Source organism: Microplitis mediator, chromosome 6 (genome assembly GCF_029852145.1).
Source record: "Microplitis mediator isolate UGA2020A chromosome 6, iyMicMedi2.1, whole genome shotgun sequence".
In the NCBI taxonomy this organism is placed as follows: Eukaryota; Metazoa; Arthropoda; class Insecta; order Hymenoptera; family Braconidae; genus Microplitis; species Microplitis mediator.
The window spans coordinates 1,882,558-1,906,157 of NC_079974.1; the positions used below are offsets into that span (position 1 = coordinate 1,882,558).

Sequence of the window (23,600 nt, forward strand, 5' to 3'; positions counted from 1 at the left end):
GTTGCCGAGTAGTATGTATGTCACTGAGAGTGAAGATGGGCTGATTGCACGTATGAGAAATGCGCAGAGTGAAGACCATGATGTCCGTGAGATTTTCAAACGCTGCAGTAGCGTGCAGTCAAGTTCAAGGGTATGTAATATGAAATAATATTTTTTACAAAAATGTTAAAGACGATTTACTAATTGTAATACCTAGAACCATGCAAACCCAGGTAGTTAAACAATCACACGAGCGAGGACACTTTGGAGTCAATAAAATAACCGAAGCCATTGTGAAAAAGGATTTTTGGTTTAAGGGGCTGCGTGAAAAGGTCGAGCATGTGATATCCAATTGTCTTGATTGTATCTTGGCCGAACGTAAGCTAGGAAAGCAAGAAGGGTACTTAAACCCTCTAGACAATGGAGACACCCCGTTAGACACCTACCACATTGACCATTTGGGCCCGATGACAGTTACACGGAGAAAAATGAAGGTGAAAATTCCATGAAATTTTATGTGAAAATCCATAAATTTTTATTATGCTAGCCGACTAAACTTGAAACCGTATGATATTCCAATATATTATGTTATACGTGTTGCTACTAATTGTATTGAAGCATAATAAAATTTCGATTCGGCCGGCGATAGGATGCAATATTCACCGTCTTATGATAACACAATGTACCACTAGCATAATAAAAATTGTTTTAATTATTTTACTTATACGATCAAAATTATTTAAAAATTTATTGAAAAAAATGATAATTTTCATTTTTGTTCTTTTACTCTTTGAATTAACTTTTATAAAAATTATATTACTAATCTAAAAAATTTATATAGACTCTTTGTAAAATTTATAATATTAATATAATAATTTTAACGAGACTTTTCTTTGCTATGTAAATTCAATATTGTACGAATCGTGAAATTAATTTTTGAAATATATTGTCAACTAATAACCAATACCAATGCTGCTGAAAAAAAAAATATAAAATTAATATAAAATAAAAAATACAGTGTTTTGTATTGATATTCTCATATGTTTCTATCAATTATCTTTAATAGTCTTATATGTATATACCAAAAACGTATAGTATAAATATTAAATGAAATTGATAGAAACATATGAGAATATCAATACAAAACACTGTATTTTTTATTTTATATTAATTTTATATTTTTTTTCAGCAGCATTGGTATTGGTTATTAGTTGACAATATATTTCAAAAATTAATTTCACGATTCGTACAATATTGAATTTACATAGCAAAGAAAAGTCTCGTTAAAATTATTATATTAATATTATAAATTTTACAAAAAGTCTTATAACTACTCACCTAACTTAATAAACATTTATAAGGATGATATAATATAAATAAAAATACATTCAATTTTCCATAAAATTAAAATCCATGCGGTTTACATTTATTACATACAATGATACATCAAATAGTTTTTTATTTTATTAAAACAAAAACAAATATAATGTATTCTTATTCGTAAGTGTGTAATTTATTATCAAACATAAAAATAATTATGCAAACAAATCTCATAAGCATAATAATATTTAAATTAATAAAAATAAAGATTTTCACAATCACACAACCCCATAAAACTCAACTGAATAATTGATACTTGCTAAATAAAATAGATGCTTCTTGAATGAATTCCCGTGAAAAAATATTCTGATCAGGCTTGATATGAGCTGATAAGGCCATATCAAAATTTTTGATATATTCATATCTGGCCTGATATGATCTGATAAGTCCATATTTGATTTTTGATAGGTCCTGATCTGGCCTGATATGAAAATTGGCCATATCAGGCCAGATCAAGCCTTATCAATTTGATATGTCTATATCAGACTTGATATAACTTGATAAGCTCATATATAATCTTATATTTATTTCTAATAGGTCCTGATATGGCCTGATATAACCTTATAAAGTTATATATACTTTGATATACTTAAAAAAAAAATCCCTGATCAGGCTTGATATAACTTGATATGACTTTATATAGTCTGATATATATATATATAAATTGATATACCTGTGAATAAAAATCCTGATCAGACTTGATATAATTTGATAAGCCTTTATAGAGGTTAAAAATATCAAGTTACCTCAAATTGTATTCGAAAAGATGTGTCATGAAAGTTGAACACGATAGATTTTTTTATACACAATAAAAATTTACTGATATTTATTTTCTACATATTTTTTTTAAATAAATTTGGTCTGATATATAGTCTGATATACTTATATCAAAGCATATATAGTCTGATATGGCCAATTTCCATATCAGGCCTGATATAGTCTGATCAGAATATTTTTTCACGGGTTCCTGCGGAGTACTGATCAGAAAAATAACCCAATAAATACGAACATTCAGAACGAAAGATTATTTTGTTTAAACACCGTTGTAAAAATTACTCAAAGACAAACAAAAATTACTGTCAAGAAATTATAAATAGCTGTATTTCAATGAAATTTTATTAAATGGGTGTAAAGACTGTTATTAATTTTTTAAACTTTAATGATTTGCTATAAGTGTTGTTCCTCAACTGAGTAAATATCAGTTTAAATTTCACAAATTTTATTATGCTGGCACGAGAAATTTTGCATTACTGATAAAGTAGAATTTCTACTGATCATATAATGAAACTTATCAACTGACCAACCTAAAACTTTTAAAATTTTAAGAATTTTTATTATGCTAGCTTTAGAATTTTCAATTGAATCAATCAATGTTCGAGAATTTATACCCAGTAAATAATAACAAAAATTGAAGTAAATATAAATATCATGACAAAATCTGTAAATTTTGTTATTCTATTGTGGCAATTATGATTTTTAGTTCTTCTTAATTTTTGTGTGATAATAAATTATAAAATTTATATAATATATAACAAAAAAACCATTTTTTCGTAGAAAAAATTTTACACAGGAGTTTAAAATGCAACGAATTTATTTCGAATTTAATACTGTTTGAAATAAATATTTTTATGCTGAATATAATTTTGGATACAAAATTGTAAAAAATTTACAAATCCATAATTTAAAAACTATAATATATAATACATAATAATTTTTATTTACATTTCGATTAATAGCAAACGTTTATCAAAACTTTACTCTCATTTCATAAAATTTCAAGATTTATTTTGATATTACTTTCATAGCATAACATATTTTATATTTGTTGGTTATTAAAAATCAAAGACTTCAAAAATCATTGTGCTTCTCTAATATTTTTTTTTTGCGTATCTATTACTTTCTACTAATTTTTCATAAAAATTATCATAATTTATGATTTTCTAAACAGATCTAGTAGAAATCGAAAATCGGACAGTATTTTTGTTTATATTGAGCTTCATTTCTCTCCGTGTACGAAAAAAAGATACGTGCCCCTGATTAAAAAAGTGAATTGAAAAGTATTGAAAACGATGAGAAATGAATCCTTTCGAATACTTTCTATACCCCAAGGTATTCATTTTGACATAAAATGAATACTTTTCAATCCCAAAATAATAAAAGAATTTCTGAACTTCCGAGGAATTGAAAAAGATTCAAATGAATTGATATTTTTAATCTTTTTGAATCCTTCTCAATACCTAAATAATCCGACATTTCGGATCAAGTGTGGGATTGAAAGAGATTGAATTGAATTGAAATTTTTGAATCTTTCCGAATCTTTCTCAATACCTAAATAATCCGACATTTCGAATCAAGTGTGGGATTGAAAAAGATTGAAATGAATTGAAATTTTTGAATCTTTCTGAATCCTTCTCAATACCTAAATAAGTTCGCATTTCGGGTCAAGTGTGGGATTGAAAAAGATTGAAATGAATTGAAATTTTTGAATCTTTCCGAATCCTTCTCAATACCTAAATAATTTCACATTTCGGGTCATGTGTGGGATTGAAAAAGATTGAAATGAATTGAAATTTTTGAATCTTTCCGAATCCTTCTCAATACCTAAATAATCCGATATTTCGGATCAAGTGTGGGATTGAAAAAGATTGAAATGAATTGAAATTTTTGAATCTTTCTGAATCCTTCTCAATACCTAAATAATTTCACATTTCGGGTCATGTGTGGGATTGAAAAAGATTGAAATGAATTGAAATTTTTGAATCTTTCTGAATCCTTCTCAATACCTAAATAATTTCACATTTCGGGTCATGTGTGGGATTAAAAAAGATTGAAATGAATTGAAATTTTTGAATCTTTCTGAATCCTTCTCAATACCTAAATTCTTTTCAATACTTTAGAATTCCACTTTGGAATTGGAAAGTATTCAAACGATCGAAATTTCAATTCCATTCAATACTTTCCAAAACCGCCGAGGGACTGAAAAGAATTGAAATAATTTTCAATACTTTTCAATTCACTTTTTTAATCAGGGTGCATATTTTCGTAGTAGTCGACGCATTTACAAAGTTTACATGGCTTTACCCCACCAAATCACCGATGCTGAGGATGTACTTGATCGGATTAAGAAACAAGCGGCCATTTTTGGAAATCTACGCCGAATAATTTCTGATCGAGGAACCGCGTTCACGTCTCACGCTTTCCGCGAGTATTGTGAAGAGGAGAACATCATACACTCACTAATAACGACAGGAGTACCGAGGGGCAATGGACAGGTAGAGAGGGTCAACAGAACACTCATACCATTGTTAACTAAACTGACCGCTCCTAAGTCAGAAGAGTGGTACAAGCATGTCGACCAAGTTCAAAAGTATTTAAATTCCACAATAAGTAGAAGCACTGGAAAAACTCCGTTTCAGTTGCTTATTGGAATCGAGATGCGAACTAAAGAGGATACGCAGGTCAGACGATTAATCGACGAAGAGTGGGCGGCGAGATTCGAGGAGCAGCGTTGCGAGCTGCGTGAAGAGGCAAGGAAGAAAATCACTGAAACTCAAGAGCAAAATCGTAAAACTTACAACAAAGGAAGCAAGGGTTCAAAGCAATACCAGAGCGGAGATTTAGTGGCTATAAAAAGAACACAGTTCGGTCCAGGCTTAAAACTTCGTGGGAAATTTTTGGGACCATACCGTGTTTTACGTGTAATGCGCAACGACCGCTACACTGTGGAGAAAGTTGGGGAGCATGAGGGGCCTCAACAAATATCTACCGCCGCTGATTTCATGAAACCTTGGGTCATAAACCCCGAAGATGACCACACCGACGACAGCGGAAACGAAAAAAAATAACATCTGAGGGCAGATTTTGCTGCAGGATGGCCGAGTGTAGTATAAAAAAAAAGGGTATGCTCGTTTTTCTGAAGGTTCCTGTCTAAGTTTCCTTTTAAGATAATACAAGTTATGAGTTTTGATATTTAGGATGTAAGAACTTTAAGTTACGTTTAGAGAAATAAAATGTGCGTGTAAGAGAGAAAGTGTGTTAGACCTAAGATATGCGTCTTGGGATTGTCAAGACAGAGAGTGGGGGCGGAGGTACAGAGTGCAAGAGTGCAGGATGAAAGGATGAATGAGGGTTGACCTGGGTCAAGCAGAAGGTTTTCAACCAGCAATTGGGTAAGACGTGTCTAGACCTTTCCATTTTTGTAAACCATTACAACGTTTTGTGTTTTTTCTAATTTAAATAAACTTAAATATATTGTAAACATCGGCATTAGTGGTCTAAGTGTCCTAATATGGACACCCAAGACTAAGCAAGCACCGCCCTTCTCGTGGGTTATGCCGTGATTACTCCAACCGTTAGCGGTGCCCACATGTTTTTCACCTTGTAACGTGTGGCAACTCCGTGGTTGCAGGAAACCAACAGGTACTGCTGCGCGGGCAAGACCTACCCTTTTGACTGTCTTAAAATTCTAAGGTATACTAGCCCGTACACAATACTATCACAAGCTATAGTTAGCAAATGATATTTACTTGGTGATGACGGTAGAGGGCAATCTTTTAATAGTTACCGTCCTAGATCCAAGTGGGATAATGCGGAAGAAACCCTTTTTAGGATCATGAGTAATGCTGCAACTCACCGCTTATCTGCAGCCTGTAGACCAATACAGGGAATTGGTACCATGGGGGCCCCATTCCAAGCCCCATTTCGACCATAGTCTCTTTATTTCCTGAGATGGAAGGAGTGGGGGGCCCGAGTGAGGTAGGACTCGTGGTGGTTGTGGTTAGATACCACACGCAATGAGGATTTTTGATTATATCTCCGGTAAATGTCCACTCTTGGTTTCGGCCGAGAGTGTCGCTTAAAGCGTAGAAGATGGGGATTTCGCAGCGCGTGTATGCCCAAAAGAGCGAGGAAACGGCTTCCGCGGAGGAGGTGGACTTAGGTCCCGTTACATTAATTAATTAATATTGTAAACATCACACATGTCCCTTACTCTTATTTTCCATTACTACATATTTTAAATTTTATTATTTTTTAATTTACAACAAAACATTTATTACTAAGAAATTATTTTTGGAACTTTTTAAATTTCACATTTTTCTAGATCATGGTGCCCATTTCTAATTAGTGGCCCCCTTTTCCTTTCTGTTTCTTTACCAATTGTACGTGATCTGATGAGAGTCTTTCTCGATCTATAAATTTAGGCTCTGGAGGCTTATTTTACCTTTTTAAAAAGATGATTTGAACCTAAACTTTGTAAAATCGGACAAAGTTACCACGTTTAGGTTCAAATCACCTTTTTAACACATGGATCTTCATATTCTAAAAAGATGATTTGAACCTCTTTTTTTTTGACTTAAGGTTTTGTATAAACTTCAATATTCTAGCGTTGTGTGACGCGAATAAAGTAGTACGACGTCGTGGTACAGGGAGAAAAATATTGGCTCGGAATCTACTAATCTTTATTATGATGTCGACTAAACTTGAAACAGAAAGTGAAGCATCTAAAAAATTATTATGCTCATTCGAATAATTATTATGCTGTATTACAATACTAAACAAATATATTGTAATAGGTACACTTATTTTATTAATTAAATTGTGGTCTCAATAAAATAAGGGCCAAAACTTTAATTCAAGTGAAAAAAGTGATTTTCTGGCCTTGCGACAATTTTTACTTTCAATTTTATATTATTTTCTCAGGGCTGAGAATTTTTCACAATAAATGTGTCATTTTGGCGATGGGGTTATTTTTTGTTTGAACGTAAAGTTTATTTATATGAATTAATCTGTAGGCGTATCAGTAAGTACCGAGTTTTTAAAAAGTATAATTTACAGTAAAACAGCATCACTCTCTAGATATACAATAAAGTATTTTATGCGATTTTTTTGACGATAAATTCAAATGTCGAAACTTGGAAAATTTGTGTAAAACTATTTTACCGTTTAAAGAACATCATAAAATCAATTTAATTATTTTATAATGCATTTACGTCCAAACAAAAAATAAGCCCATCGCCAAAATGACATATTTTTTGTATAAAATTCTCAGTTTTCAGACAAAAATATCAAATTTGAAGTAAAAATCGCGCAAGGCCTAAAAAATCACTTTTTTCATTTTAATTAAAGTTTTAAGGGTTTTCCGTTACTTATAATGAAAAATGAATATTTTTATCGAAAAGCAGAGAATTTTTTAGAAAAACAATGTAGAGCTTGTATTTTTATAGAAAATGTTTTTACTATAAAAAAAAATTAATGAAAAAGTTAAAAAAAAACAAAACCGTAAAAATTCAAAAAAATTATCGCTTCGAAACTACTTAATATTAAGAGCTCAACTCTTCATTCTGATGTAGAGAATCACTCCACAAAATTTGAACAAAATCCGCAGAGGTCACACTAAAAAAAAAATTTTAATTGGTGGAATGACCCATATCTATATTTACATATATATTAGTGTTTTTTTTTGCGACTATTTTTAACTTCCCGCTAAGAAATTTGTAAATTTTCAAAAATTCGGGAAGTTATTGGTTTCGGTCCGATTTACGAAAATCGAATTTTCACCAGATGTCGACGTTTTGAGGTCCTAGGAAGCTATTCTGACTAATTTCACGATGATGTCCAAGTGTATGTATGTATACATGTACGTACGTACGTTCGTATGTAAATACCTGTATCTTTTGAACGGATGAACCAATTTTGAACTTTAAGGTGTCATTCGACGCGGATTGACAATATCTTGAAGCCGTGAGGAAATTGAGCTTGATCGGTAGGGCTCGTTCAGAGATATTCCAAAAATAAAATTTTTTAAAAAATGTTTTTTTTGGATAACTTTTAATGTGCTCGATGGATTGATTCCAAAATGGACTGGGCTCTAGAGCTTTATAAGCCGCGTCGAATGTCACCTCAACCATTAAAATCGGTTCATTTGTTCAAGAGAAACCGTTGTCGAAAGAATTAAAAAAAAAAAATTTTTGTGTTTTTTCTGAAATATCTCAAAAACGACTCGATAAATCGAATTCAAAATTCTATCAGCTTTCGAACTTGATAAAACGCGTCGATTGTCACCTCAACCGTCTCAATCGGTTTATTCGTTTAAGAGATATCGTTGGAGAAAAAATGGTGAAAAACGTTTTTTTTTCGAAAACAACAGCATAAAAACGTATTTTCGAGCTCGAAAAGCTCGAAAATGTATTCACAGTAATGTTTTCGAGGTTCTTGAGCTCGAAAACAGCGGGAAGTTTAGGGGCTGGCCCTCAGGGTCAACTGACAGACCGATTTTTTTTTTCGCTCCCATCCTGAAACTTTGTTTGAAATACCCCCCAAAAAATTCCCTGAGACTTTGAGCCCTTAATATTAATATTTAATTTTTTTCCCAGAGCAGGTAAAGATTTCCCATTTAAAATACACGTAAACTTGGGTTTTTATTTTTTAAACTTCTATAACTCCGCGGCACTTTATGATATCATCTCGCCCGAAAACGGGATTTTTTCAGATTTAAATGCTCTACGAAAGTGCCGATTGTCGCGAAGTCGTAACTCATACGGATGGGGTAGTACGGACCACTAAACTGAATTATATCATAGAATTCTTGTTTTTTCTCTCAACAACAAGACCTACAGAAAAAAATGTAAATGATAATTTTATAGGAAATTTAATTCCTTACAAAAAAGGCCCTTAGCACCAAATCACTTAGATTGATGTTTTCTGAGATATTAGTGAAATAAAAAATCAATATTTTCTAAGATTTTATTCGACATTTTATGGGAATGCAATGCTACGTAAACTTGAATAATTAATATCTCAGAAAATATCAATCTCATTGATTTGGTGCCAAGGATCTTTTTTGTAGAAAATTAAATTTCCTATAAAATTGTTCTTCACATTTTTTCTGTAGGTCGTGTTGTTTATGAGACAATGAGAGAAAAAACAAAAATTCTGTGAAAAAATTCAGTTTAGCGGTCCGTACTACCACACCCGTATGAGTTACGACTTCGCGACAATGGGCTTTATTATAGAACATTTAATTCTGAGAAAATCCCGACTTTGGGCGAGATGATATCATAAAATGCCGCGGAGTAACAGAAGTTAAAAAAATATAAACCCAAGTTTACGTGTATTTTAAATGGAAAATCTTCACCTGCTCTGGGAAAGTATTTAATATTAATATTAAGGGCTCAAACTCTCAGGGGATTTTTTGGGGGTATATCCAACAAAATTTCGGGGTGGGAGCGAAAAAAAAAATAGTCGTAAAAAAAGCACTCTAATATATATGTATATTAGACTGGGCCAAAAAAATCGACTATTGTTTTTTTTTTAAGAATACTGTGTAAATATTATTTGGGATGACAAAAAAAAATTATTGTGAAAATTTGAGCCCTTAATTTTGATATTAAGAGGTGTATCATCGCAATTTTCGATTTTTTTTAAATGAGCGGGTTTTTGTCTCATAACTCTCAATCCATCGAGATAAACGAAATCGACTCAGATACATTTTTTGAAGGAAATTTGATGCTCTACAAAAAAGGTCTGATTAAAATTTTTCGTCAGATGAACCGTTTCCTTATAATCATGCTTTGAACGTTGGTATGATTTTAAAATTTGATTGTTCAACTTTGGAATTTTGTAATTCATGTAAAAATAAGTTTCCGGAAAAAGACAATGAATATTCTTGAAGGAAATTGAATGCTCTACAAAAAAGGTCTCTTAACAATTTTCGCTAAATTCACTCCTTCAAAAATTATTCAAGATTATTGAAGTCGTTTTACATAACTTCAACCTTGAATAACTTTTGAAGGAGTGAATTTAGCGAAAATTGTTAAGAGACTTTTTTTGTAGAGCATTCAATTTCCTTCAAGAATATTCATTGTCTTTTCCCAGAAACTTATTTTAACATGAATTACAAAATTCCAAAGTTGAACAATCAAATTTTTAAATCATACCAATGTTCAAAGCATGATTATAAGGAAACGGTTTCCGAGTCAATTTCGTTTATCTCGATGGTTTGAAAGTTATGAGACAAAAACCCGCTCATTAAAAAAAAATAAAAAATTGCGATGATACACCTCTTAATACCAAAATTAAGGGCTCAAATTTTCAAAATAATTTTTTTTTGTCATCCCAAATAATATTTCCACAGTATCGTTAAAAAAAAAAAATAGTCGATTTTTTTGGCCCAGTCTAATGTATATATTTTTTTTTGTTAAATAATTAAGCTACAATAAAATAGCATAATAATATACGGGATACAAGAAATTTATAAACCTTCATAATCAAAATAATCGTACATACAAAATTCAGTTTAAAAGTATAAATCTACAAGTGATTTGTTTTGAACGAAAATATTTTTTAGGAAAATCCCTAAAGCTAAAAGAGTGGATAAAAATATGTCCATTTAGAATTTGTAGCGCAAAATATCGCGTTTACGATTTTAATTTTCGTTGCGTATATATTAGACATTTAAATTTCAGTATGGAAGTAACTTCATAGAAATGGTAGAACAAAAAAGGAAAAAAATGGATTATAGGTTTTTTGATAATTTTAAGTTACCAATTAAAATTTATTTACCCATTGGCCCTTACATCCTTTAACTGCACTAGTATAGAGACCAATCATCAAGAAAATTGATAATAATAATAACTGTGTTTTTGACATCTTGGTTCTGGTTCTGAAAAAATAGTAAAATTATTATTTAAATAAAATATTCTCGCTATACTATCAAGTTTATGTAAAACAAACATAGTTTTTTTAGAAAATCAAAATTTCTATGAAATAATTTAGATAGGATTTTATTGAGTCTCTCAAACAATATTTGATATTAGATAGGACAAAAATTTTCTTATACATTTTAATAAAAAATTAAATTTCTTAAAAATAAAGAAAGTCTTGAATCATTTTTAGATATGCCAAAAGTTCTTCAAGTTATTAAAACGTTGCTTTTACTATGATAAAATTATTCTTGGAAACAATTATCTTACGTCTTTAACAACGATTTAAGTATCAGCCAGTCGGACACAAGATTTCATATAAATTATTTACTGTTGAGTTGGGCCATAAATAGTAATTTTGCTGGAGACTCTTTTTCCTTATTTGCACAATCGATATTAGATCTGCAGTTCAATAGTTGAAGAAATTAATTATCACAAATAACCTCCGATAACTTTTGGTTGTAAGACCTTTGAAATGTTTTGAAACGTTACTAACAGAGTAAATTTTTCATAATTATTTTATTTCATCAGACTTTTTGCTTTGATTCTTAGTGAGTTATCGTAAATCCTTGATCGATAACCTCATCTCTTTATCGATAGATTGAATCATTTCTTATAGAGAAAAATGCGGAAAGTTTCCACTATTTTAAGAAACATAAGGAGCTCTAAAAATAATTATTGCCAACATTTGTTCGAGCTCTTTGAGCTCGGCAATTTCTTTGAGTACTTTTATATTTTTGAGCTTGAAAAAAGTTGGGTTTTGTGTTAATCTCCGCCCGAGAAAAATGATTTATGTGGGGCTATATATGGGGCATTCCACGCCAAATCACGAAGGTCGTGGAACCGACCCTTATTTACTTAGCCGATTTTTTTACATATTATAGTCCTTGCTGAAAAACGCATCCAGGATTATTTTAAAATTTTTATATCGCTTTTTGAAAAAGTTATTAATTTTTGAAAATTTCAAATAAAAAATGTTTGAACGCTCATAACTTTAAGAAAAGTTTAGATAATTATATGAAGTCGTATATCATTTTTTTCAGCTTTGAATGAACTTTTAACAAAAAATATTGAAAAAATTCATAATATATTATTTTCAGTTTTGTTCGGTTTTAAATATAAAAGTGCAATTTTAAAGATGTATGAAACTTTTTTTTTTCTTGAAAAAAATCTCAAAAATACAGTATGTTGTCCAGAAAATTTGGAGCCTGATCCGATTATGCGGTTCCGATCCGTTCTATTTTTCTTTAATTAAAAAAAAAAAGAAAAAAAAATTCTGCCTTCCATGCGCCAAGTTTTCCATTGAGAAAATGTTGTTGTTGCATAATAGTGAGTAGTGGGAGTTTTTTATTGCATAAATTCATATTATGTCTCATGTTTCGTTCTTGAGATCACTATGTAGTATCGTCTCTGTACGCTACTTACACTGTAAAAAATCCGGACTGAATCCGGATTGAAATTAAATCCGAATTCACTCCGGATTTACTCCGCCACTCGGAGTTCCGGAGTTTTAAAAAAAATCACTCCGCATTCGGAGTGAATCAGGAGTTTTTTTTTAGCGGAGTGATCTCGGAGTGATGCGGATTTTATTTCACTCCCTATTCACTCCAGTCCGGAATTTTAACATTTAAATGAATTTATATTAAACTGTTAAACAGCGTGTGTGTGCGTGCGCGAGTGTCTGTGTGTGCGAGTGCGTACGTGCGGGTGTCTGTGTGCGCGTGTCTGTGGATGTGTGTGCGTGGGCGTGCGAATGTGCAAATGTGTGTGTGTTTTCGGGTGTGTGCGTGTGTCTGATCGGGTGTGTGCGTTTTTGCGTGGAACGATAGTAATATCCCAAGGTTTTTTTTTTTTTGCAATTCTATTTCAAAATTCGATTTCTTTTCTCCTTCAATAATTCTGTAATGGTGATTAGTAGTAAAAGTAGTCTCAGGTATCAACTTAATTTCAAAAGTAACTTCTGTGATATGGTCACAGATGCCAGTAGTACATAAAATTTCGTTCCGTCGATAAATAGATATTTTTAACCTCATTAGTAAGTCGTTTTGATAGTTTGCCAAGAAGCCCTGTTCTTACCGGCAGATTTTTCTGAAAACCGTTCTTAATCGTAAAATAATATTGCAATTTCTGGTCCCACATGAAGATTAAAAACGATTCATGACGATTTGAAATTTTAATCGTCATTAATCGTTTTTAATCGTAAAATAATAAATCGTCTTTTGACGATTAGAGACAATTAAACGTGAAAAACCATGACGATTATGACTGTGAAAGACGATTAATGACGATTCAATTTTTAATCGTCACAAATCGTATTTTTTTATCAGGTAATGATTGAATTCTTACATTCATACTTCGATTTTATTAATGTTACCTATTTTATAGTTTAACATTTATAAATTAAACTTTTCCATTATTGAAAACAATTAAATGCTAAATAAATAAACTTTATAATCATTTTGTTCATTAATCATTATTTTAATTCTAAGTTATAACTATAATTGATTTATTTAAATGATTTATTTCTAATGTCTGTCAATGCCGATTGATGATTGGGTTATTAGTCGATCCCTCGCGGTCCTGCAACCACCGTGGAACCACTGTGGATCCACCATGGTTTCGTGACATTTCACCACAGTTGATCCACAGCGGATCCACAGTGTATCCACGGTGAATCCACGACAAAACCACGGTGGATCCACGGTGGATCCACAGTAGACCCATTGTGGATTCAGCGTGGATCCACCGTGGTTTTTCCGTGGTTTGACGCGAGATTTTGACATGAATTTTTCAGTTGAAATAGTGATAAATGAAGACGTTTCTAAAAATCTAACTCAAGTAAAAAAATTTTTTCCGTAGTTTTACCGGATGAAAACGTAAAATGAATTTTTGTACGCGTGTAATTCAAATGGAAAAATAGAAATTCATTGAATCTCATTAAGAACTGAGATATAAAGCTGTGCTTTGAAGGGAATTTTTTTTTGTCTAAAAGCAGTTTTTTCTTTGGACCACTCTAGTATGTATAAATAATAGTGATACTTTACATAATTTTTTTATCGACTTAATTAACCTAAAATATGATGCAGCAATCATAAGACTTTTTTTTTGTCCAACTCTCTGTAAATAATAATTAACGTTACCTCGTTGATTTTCAACAACCTCACGAATAAAATTATCTATAACATTGTTTTGGAGTGGTAACTTTTACGTAATTTTATTGATCAATTCCTGAAAACTAACTAGTAATTTTATTCAAACACGATATCAAATGTTGCAAAGCATGTAATAATTAGCTGATTTGCTCAAAAAATTCTGTGGACGAAGACTTTCGAAATTCAAAAAATTTTTATCCCAATTTTCTTTTTAATTATGTATTTGTTAATTAACAAAATTTGTAAAAATGAAAGTAAACAATAAAACCTCGATAATTCTTAAACCGGAAGTCACAAATTTTTTTCTTCTTTTGGACTTGTTCGTTGAAGGCTTTAGAACAGATCCTCGTTGGAAAAATTGAAGATTTTCTATTTTTCATTTTTTTACAATGAAAAATGCAGAAAAATAAAAAACATAAATAAAGCAGAAAAAAAATTTTTTTCTCATGATCCCGAGTGATTCGGTTTTTTATTACAAAAAGCCATACGAAAATAAATTTTTAACTTTTTTTACCATAATTGTTCAAAAAATTTTTAAAAACAAATGCGTTATTTATAAGATAGTTGAAAATTTTTTTTTTGAAATATAATTAATAATCAAAATAATGATTTTTAAGATAAAAATCATTTCTTAAAAAAATTTTTTTGTTGCTTAAAATCGCATTTGTTAGAACAATTTTTTTTGCAAGTCAATATGAATATTAAGGAACCGTTTTTTTTTTAAATCATAATTTTCATTGCCCTTTATAAATGTAAAGAGTAATTTTTTTATTTCAATTTTTTATTTGTTTTTTAAATAAACAATTTGTTATAAACAAATGAAATGTCGCCCTATATTTTTTTTTAAATACTATAAAAATATACAAAAACGGTCATGTGACGTTTTTTAAGAAAAAAAAATTTTTTATATTTTTTGTATAATTTATAAAATTCTCATGCTTCGAACTTGCAGTTTTCTTCCGTGTTTCTCATTCTAATAATTATTATAACATAAACTTTCGAAGATACGAGCATGACCATTCGAGTCTTTATTGTTTATCATAAAACAAAAAATAAATTAAGCTATAATTTTAAACTCTTGATCAATTATTTATTTCGTTTTAAGTAAATGTTTATAAAAAAATTTTGAGAAAATTTCTTTTTTGCTTTTAAATTGGAACTTCGTTGAAACTATGAAAGATCAGATTAAAGTACTCAAAGTCAATTTTGTTCTCCATTAAGCAATAAACAATTTCAGTTTTGTTTCAATGCTTCAGCTCAATTTTTTTCTGAACAATGAGAGAAATTATTCGGAAAAAAGAGATATTCTTGTGTTTGAAGAGTTAGTATCTTAATAACTAAAAGTTATATTGACATTAAATTTATTTGAATGTTGTTATATAAATAATCATATAAAAGTCAATTAATAATTGAGCTGAAACATTAAAAAAAATTTTCTCAAAATCTTTTTGTAAACATTCACTTAAAACTAAATAAATAAATGATCAAGAGTTTAAAATTATAGCTTAATTTATTTATTATTTCATGATAAACAATAAAGACTTGAAGGGTCATGGTCGTATCTTCGATAGTTTATAAGTTATAATAATTATTAAAATAAGAAACACGGAAGAAAACTGCAAGTTCGAAACACGAGAACTTTATAAATTATAGAAAAAATATAAAAAAATTTTTTTTCTTAAAAAATCACACATGACCGTTTTTGTATATTTTTATAGTATTTAAAAAAAATATAATTTTTTTAAATTTAAAAATCATAAATAATCAACAGTTAAAAAAAAATAACATGAATATTTTTTTTACATTTTAATAAATATAAAAAACTCCAAATAACACTTTTCACAGCTGCACAAATTTTCTACAGGAAGTTTTAATACACGAAAAAAATTCCTCTGCGGCAATTAAATTGGTTTTGTTAAATTCTATTAAACTAAAATTGATTTGGGACAACTAAATTTTATTACGTTAACATGATCTATTTTCTCAATTTTTAATAAATGATTTAATAGACTCTATTTGGTTGACATTAATAATTCTCTCTCTAAGATAATAAAATCATTTGGTTAAGTTAAGAAAATATTTATTTAATAGACAAATAAATTATTTTACAGTGCCAACAACCCCAAATATTAAAGCAATATATTATTATATCAACTCTAATAAATATTACTTAGACACAAAAAAATATATCCATTTAGAATAAATATATATATATATATATATATTTGTTCGAGATTAATGAATATATATTTAATCCTAATGATTATTGATTTAAAAAGTTATGATGCTAGGAAGCAGCAGCGGAAGTCGTTCAGTGCTCACCACTAGATCGCGCCCACCTTTTGTAGTGTCCCTGGTAAGATACTTATTTCAGAAGTTATAAATTCTGATCTTGAAGCATTCATGGAATGCGTTACTCGCTGAATGTTAGCAGAGAGATAATAATTCATTTTTGATAGTAATACAGGGGTATCTTGTATTACACTATGACATTAATGTTTTCTTGAACTATTTTTGTCAAAGTACAAAAAATAAATTTTGAGGTGAGACCAAAATATACATACGCGCTTTCGCGCTAAGGCATGTGAAAATCGGTCTTCGGTCACTTACTATCAACCCAGCAAAGATGAATCTAGTTTATAGAAAATTTAATTTTTTAAGACTTATAGCTTTACATCGTAATTCAATTGTAGTTTCACTCTCGAATTTTTCATTTTTTTTATTTGATAGTTGGTAAAATCTATTTTTAGTTAGTGCTTATGTATTAAACGGTATAACTATACCATAAAAGTACGTTGAAAACGTACCCTGTGGAAAAGGTCTTATAAAATCTCATAAAAAAAATTGGCTATGAGAAAACGATCAGTATTTGTCCACGAAAAATCTCAAAAATTCTTATACAATTATTTTCTCATACATGGTGCATCAAAAAAAAAATTTTTTTTAAAATTCTCATATAAATCATCAGAATCTATAAGAAACAGAAGCTGTAATATTGTGATTATAAGTATTTATAAGTTTTCGAAAAATGTAAAGTTTACAATTGAGTAGATTTTGGAAATGAATAAGATTGTATGAGACGATTTCTGAAGTAATCATACAAGATTTGATACTGATTAATCAATGTGATTACAGTAATTTTCCATATAGTAACGAAAAAATTTATGAGATTGATTAAGGTTTATATGCTTACTTATTGAATTTTTTAGCATGAATTCAAAAAGTATTTATTATGTATACTCAAGAATATTTTTATGAGTATTTATGCCGAAAATCCTTAGCAATCTATTCACGAAAAATCTATGAAATTGAGTGAGTTTATTTATTCATCAAAAATTACTCAAGTAATATTGAATATTAAAGTCATGATGTATTATAGGATATACTATAAGGTACTTGTTGGTCTGTCAAATGACAGAGGATTACTCGAATAAAATCGTATTGAAATTTGGAATATAACACTTCTGAAATAAATGTCTTACCAGGGACACTACATGTCGTAGGCGCGATCTCGTGGCGAGCACCGAACTACTCCCGCTGCTGCTGCTTATCACCGGTGACTTTCCCCTTCTCCATATCGATCTTTTCTCCCAAAAAATTTTTTCTCTTAGCTTAAGCAACTTTTGTTATTTTGGTCGGAGAATACAAAAATACTTGCGTAAAAAGAATAGTACTTGTTCCGAGAAATTTTATTCTGTTTAACCAAAAAAATGCAATATTGCTACAAAAAAATAATGTATCTTGCACCAAAAAAAAAATGGGGCAAGATACATTACTGGGTTTGTAAAAAATCACATAAAAACTTATATTTTCACTCATCTCCGAACAGTTAAAATATTCAAAGTACAAGAAAAAGTGATAATATTAGTATTTCTGATGTAAATTCTTGTAAAAAAAAATGAAGTTAAGCAATTATTTTTAAATGAATCTGATAAAATTAATATTTGATGTGAATGGAAATTATTTATAAAATCTCATGAGTACTCCATAATATTTTATAAGTAATAGCCTTCTAAATAAAACTTACAAAAACTCATAAATCACATAGCTTTTAAATTGAAATTAAATCTTTCAAGTTTTTACAAGTTAATTCGATTATAGATTTTCTTACTAATTCTCATAAAATTTTTATGAGAAAAAGGTCTGCATTTGTCCATGTGATTCCTGATTCAGTCTCATAAAATTTCGAAGAAATACATGTTAAATATTTTCTCATAAAATATGACAAATATTTTATGATATTCAATAAGATATTATCTCCTAGGATAACTCTTACTAAAACTTATAGATTCTGAAAATTTCGTATGAAAAAATAATCTTATTGAGATTTTGTAAGTATTATAACATCGGAATTCGCCTGATCAATTCTTATTGAAAATACATTAGAATAAACTGTAAGAATCTTATATAAGTGAAAGTACTTATTCAATCTCATAATCGTTGGCGGAATTCGAGTCATAAAATCTCATAAATTAAAAAATCTTACTCATTCTTTTAAAAATCTAGTACGGAAATCATGATAGAAAAACATCAAAAGCTTTGACTCATAGATTCTCATAAAAATTCATATGAGAATTTTTTTAAATCTCATAGATATTTTCGAAGCTCATAGATTCTCATAAAAAATATTCAATATCTTATCAGAATTTATGAGAGCTTTTCCACAGGGTACTGCAAACACGACAAAAAAACCATAAAACCACTATCAATCCACGGTGGATCCACGGTGAAACCACCGTCGTTTTACCGTGGATTTATAGTGGATTTATAGTTTCACCTTGGAACCACGATGGATAAATGACCGCGAGGGGATCTATATAAATCTATGATTTAGGTGAGAATTATCTATCTGTCTGTTGCATATGAATTTTTGGTATAATTTTGAGACAGTTAAATTAATTTGAATTAATCTCTAATTTTACTGAGGATTGTTTTAATTAAAAAATCTTTTTATTTTTCCGAACAACTGAAAATTTTGATAATCTCAAAACTTATAGTTTAAAAGTAATAGTTTTTTAGAAGCCACCATGTTTCATTGGATCTCTAATCAAACTGGCCTGTTACTTGACAGAAACTCGATATTATACTGGCCAGTTTCTGGTTTAAGTCTAGTCGAACTGGACAGTTACTGGACAAAAACTCGATTTCATTTCTACATCTCAGCATCAAATTGTCGGATAAAGAAACGAAAAAACGGAATTGTAGTTAAATAAATTTCCTAAACGAGACCTGAATTGGTTTTCTTGAAAAAAACATCTCCCAGCCCCATAGACTCAAACAACGAAATGAAAAAATTTTAAATTTTTTGTCTTGATCTATTTTTTATGATTACGCAATAACCCTATCTCAAAAAATTATATTTCTGAAAGATCTTCAAACTAGAGATATCAAGATTCAAATTGCTTCTTTTATTTTTTGGATACGATCATTTTTTACGAAAATTCAGCCTCCAAAAATCACTAAAAAATTTGTAAAATTTTTTTGTTCCTTTAATTTCTTGAATAAATGTAAATTATGAATCTCTTGCTGTTTTGTTTGACTGCTAGATAAATTTTGTTATAATAAATTCAACTTTATAAATTTGTTCATTTCTTTAATTATTATTATTTCTATTACAAAAAGCCACCTTTGGTGGGTTTATGAGCTCACATTTTGTATGTCTAAATCAAACTATACATCATAATCAATTCTTTCTACATCTTTACAGTTGTAGAGTCTTTGCTAAATAGTCATGTTCCGCCTGAGTTACGCATGAACCTTGTAACCAATGACTGTTGCATGCATAACCTGGACAACAGTAGTGATTTTGCTGGGGATGACACTAAAAAAAAAAAAAGAAAATATAATAATTTACTTGATTTTTTACATGTTTATAATTTTTTATTTGGATCTTCTGTTGCTCTTTTGTAAAACAATCAATATGTTTTTTTATTTTCTTTTTTTTGACTTAAGGTTTTGTACAAACTTCAATAATCTATCGTTCTGTGACGCGAATAAAGTAGTACGACGTCATAGTACACGGAGAAAAATATTGGCTCGGAGCCTACCAATTTTTGATATGATGACGAACGAACTTGAAACAGGAAGTGAAGCATCCAAAAAATTATTATGCTCATTCAAATAATTATTATGCTGTATCACAGTACTAAACAAATATATATTTAAATAAAATAAATGATTTTGTTCAGTCAGAATGACGTAAGCATTTGATTTAATAAAAGATCTATTTCAATCAAATGAATAGTTCTCAATAGTTTCAAATAAATCTATTTATTTGGCTCAAATAAATTTTTTTCTCAGAGATTCTAAACTTTCTGGCCGAGTTAGCTCATCTTCAAACTGAACCGAGAGCTTTAACTAAAGAATAAGCACACAAAGTTTCATTAAAGTCGGTGTAGAATTATGGTCTCTATCGTGGGAGGATGGCACGTTATATCATATATTTTTTTCGTTGAATGATTAAGCTACAATAAAATAGCATAATAGTATACGAGGTTCAAGAAATTTATAAATCTCCATGATCAAAATAATCATACCCAGGTAGAAAGTAATCAATGGAATTAGCTTGTATTAAGCTAATTTTATCAGTTTTAGCCTAAAATTAGCTAACAAACTATGGTTATAACACAAGGTTAGTTGGTAACGCTTTGGATCGCTAACATAAAGCTTGCAGTTTTAGCTTGCATAAACAGTGACAATTCAGCTTACTATAAGGTTAAAAATGTATCTTATTTTTAGCTAGAATAGATTTGGTAATTTAAGTTTGAAAACATGTTTACAGACAAAAATATTTTACTATTTTTTTTTCTGTACACAAACATCAGATATTGGGCATTAAATGTATAGTGTTATATATATTTTAGAAATATAAAACAGTAAATGTTTTTTTATGGTTGTCATTCATCGTTTTAACAGTAATTTATAACGTAATCAGTTTTATGCTTGTAATGTACCGACGTTCTAAAAAATTCAAATTTTTTCATTATGAGCATTAAAAACTTGTGTTTTTCTTTATATATGTTGCAAATAAAATTGAACTCATTTTTCACTTATAAACCATAACACCAACTCCTAATTAACCTCAAACTTCAGTTTTCAATGTACGCTTGGAGTAATGTTAGCAGATAAGGTAGTTTTAAGTTTAGAATCCAAGCTTAGGAGGAATCTTATCTTACGCGTGGAAAAAAAGTTAATAGAAAGGTATATTTGGAGGTTAGTTACACTTTGAAGACTTGTCATAGAATTCATTCTAATAACAACCTAGAATAAAGCTTACAAAACAAGACTTAGATGTTAAGCTAAAATAAAGCTATTTTGAAGTTTCAAACTTGTCCGACTAAGACAATTTTCTACCTGGGTACATATAAAATTCAGTATCAAAGTATACATATACGAGTGATTTGTTTTGAACTAAAATATTTTTTAGGAAAATCTCTAAATCCAAAAGGGTGGATAAAAATATATATTTATTTGGAATTTGTAGGGCAAAATATCGATTTTACGACTTTAATTTTCGCTGCGTAACATTACAGAAATTAGTAGAACAAAAAAAAAATGGATTTGTAGGTTTTTTTGAAATTTCAAGTTACCAATCAAAATTCACTTACCCAACCACCCGCACATCCTTTAACTGCAACAGTATAAAGGCCAATCATCAAGAAAATTGATAATAATAATAAAAGTGTTTTCGACATCTTGGTTCTGATTCTGGAAAAATAGTAAAATTATTATTTAAATAAAATATTCTTGCTATGTTATCAAGTTTATGTAAAACAATCATGTTTTTTTGAGAAAATCAAAATTTCTATGAAATAATTTGGATAGGATTCTATTCAGTCTCTCAAACAATATTTGATGTTAGATAGGACAAAAATTTTCTTATACATTTTAACAAAAAATTAAATTTCTTAAAAATAAAGAAAGTCTTGAATCATTTTTAGATATGCCAAAAATTCTTCAAGTTATTAAAACGTTGCTTTTACTATGGTAAAATTATTCTTGGAAACAATTATCTTACGTACGTCTTCAACAACGATTTCAGTATTTGCCAGTCGAACACAAGATTGCATATAAATTATTTACTGTTGAGTTGGGCCATAAATAGTAATTTTGCTGGAGGCTTTTTTCCTTTATTTGAACAATCGAGATTAGATCTTCAGTTCAACAGATAAAAAAAATTAAGTATCACAAATAACCTCCGATAACTTTTGGTTGTAAGACCTTTGAAATGTTTTAGAATGTTACTAACAGCGTAAATTTTCCATCATTATTTTATTTCATCACTTTTTGCTTTGATTCTTAGTAAGTTATCGTAAATCCTTGCTCGATAACCTCATCTCTTTATCGATAGATTGAATCATTTCTTATAGAAAAAAATGCGGAAACTTTTCGCTATTTTAAGGAACATAAGAAGCTTTAAAAATAATTATTGCCAACATTTGTTCAAGCTCTTTGAGCTCGGCAATACCTTTAAGTACTTTTATATTTTCGAGCTTGATAATTTGATAATTCATTATTTTCAAAATTCGATAATTCATTATTTCCATTTTTTTTAAGTTTTAAACATAAAAGTGTGATTTTAACGATGTATGACACTTTTTTTTTCTTGAAAAAAATCTCAAAAATAAAGTATGTTGTACTGAAAATTTTGAGCCTGATCCGATCATGCGGTTCCGATCTGTTCTATTTTTCTTAAATTAAAAAAAAAAAAATAAATTCTGCCTTCCATGCGTCACGTTTTCAATTGTGAGAATGTTGTTGTTGCATAATAGCGAGTAGTGGGAGTTCCTTATTGCATAAATACTTCTTTTTTTTGAATAAAAATTTTTTTTAATTGATCTTATAAAAATCTCACTATTGTATTTGTCCTCATGACGCAGCTTTACGAAAATTTTAACATTTTCTATCTATTTCAATCAAGAAGGTTCCAAAAATACTATTGGTGAAAAAATTGATATATATATATATATATATATATATATATATAGGGGAAGGGGGGGCAAAACGGGGTAGGGTGGGCAAAACGGGGTACCCTCAAAATTTTATGAAAAAAAAAAATTTTTTTTTTTCGTCTAATTAGTATAAATCCGATATATTTGCGCACTTTTAGCCCTACGCATGACTCCTGGGGCAAAATGGACCAGCCGAAAATCCTGAAAAAATGATTCTTTCAAATTTTTATCGTTAAATTAAAAAAAATTTGATATAATTCCGCATTTTTAGCCTTACCCATAACACCTAGGGCAAAATGGACCAGCCGAAAATTTTGAAAAAATGATTCTTTTATATTTTTATCGTCAAATTAAATAAATTATGATACATTAATCCATTTTTCGGCTGATTTGTTATAGCTGGGGCAAATTTGGCCACTAAAAATATTCGAAAATAA

The 23,600-nt window shown here is 29.4% G+C and overlaps 3 long non-coding RNA genes across 4 annotated transcripts; 1 reads left to right on the forward strand and 2 right to left on the reverse strand.

The window, feature by feature from the left end:
• Window positions 1-3,003: 3,003 nt before the first annotated feature.
• On the reverse strand, window positions 3,004-11,455 carry LOC130669740 (uncharacterized). Of its 2 annotated transcripts, XR_008990248.1 has the most exons (4): window positions 11,331-11,455; window positions 10,921-11,020; window positions 3,961-7,752; window positions 3,004-3,596 (listed from the first exon to the last, which is right to left on the reverse strand). It is a non-coding gene; the product is annotated as an uncharacterized LOC130669740 (long non-coding RNA). The 2 variants fall into 2 exon arrangements; XR_008990247.1 differs by having other exon boundaries at window positions 3,004-7,752.
• Window positions 11,456-17,428: 5,973 nt separating this feature from the next.
• LOC130670090 (uncharacterized) lies at window positions 17,429-20,000 on the forward strand. The gene is made up of 2 exons (XR_008990308.1): window positions 17,429-19,046; window positions 19,232-20,000. It is a non-coding gene; the product is annotated as an uncharacterized LOC130670090 (long non-coding RNA).
• Window positions 19,785-22,356, reverse strand: LOC130670089 (uncharacterized). The gene is made up of 3 exons (XR_008990307.1): window positions 22,234-22,356; window positions 21,820-21,919; window positions 19,785-20,033 (listed from the first exon to the last, which is right to left on the reverse strand). It is a non-coding gene; the product is annotated as an uncharacterized LOC130670089 (long non-coding RNA).
• Window positions 22,357-23,600: the final 1,244 nt, after the last annotated feature.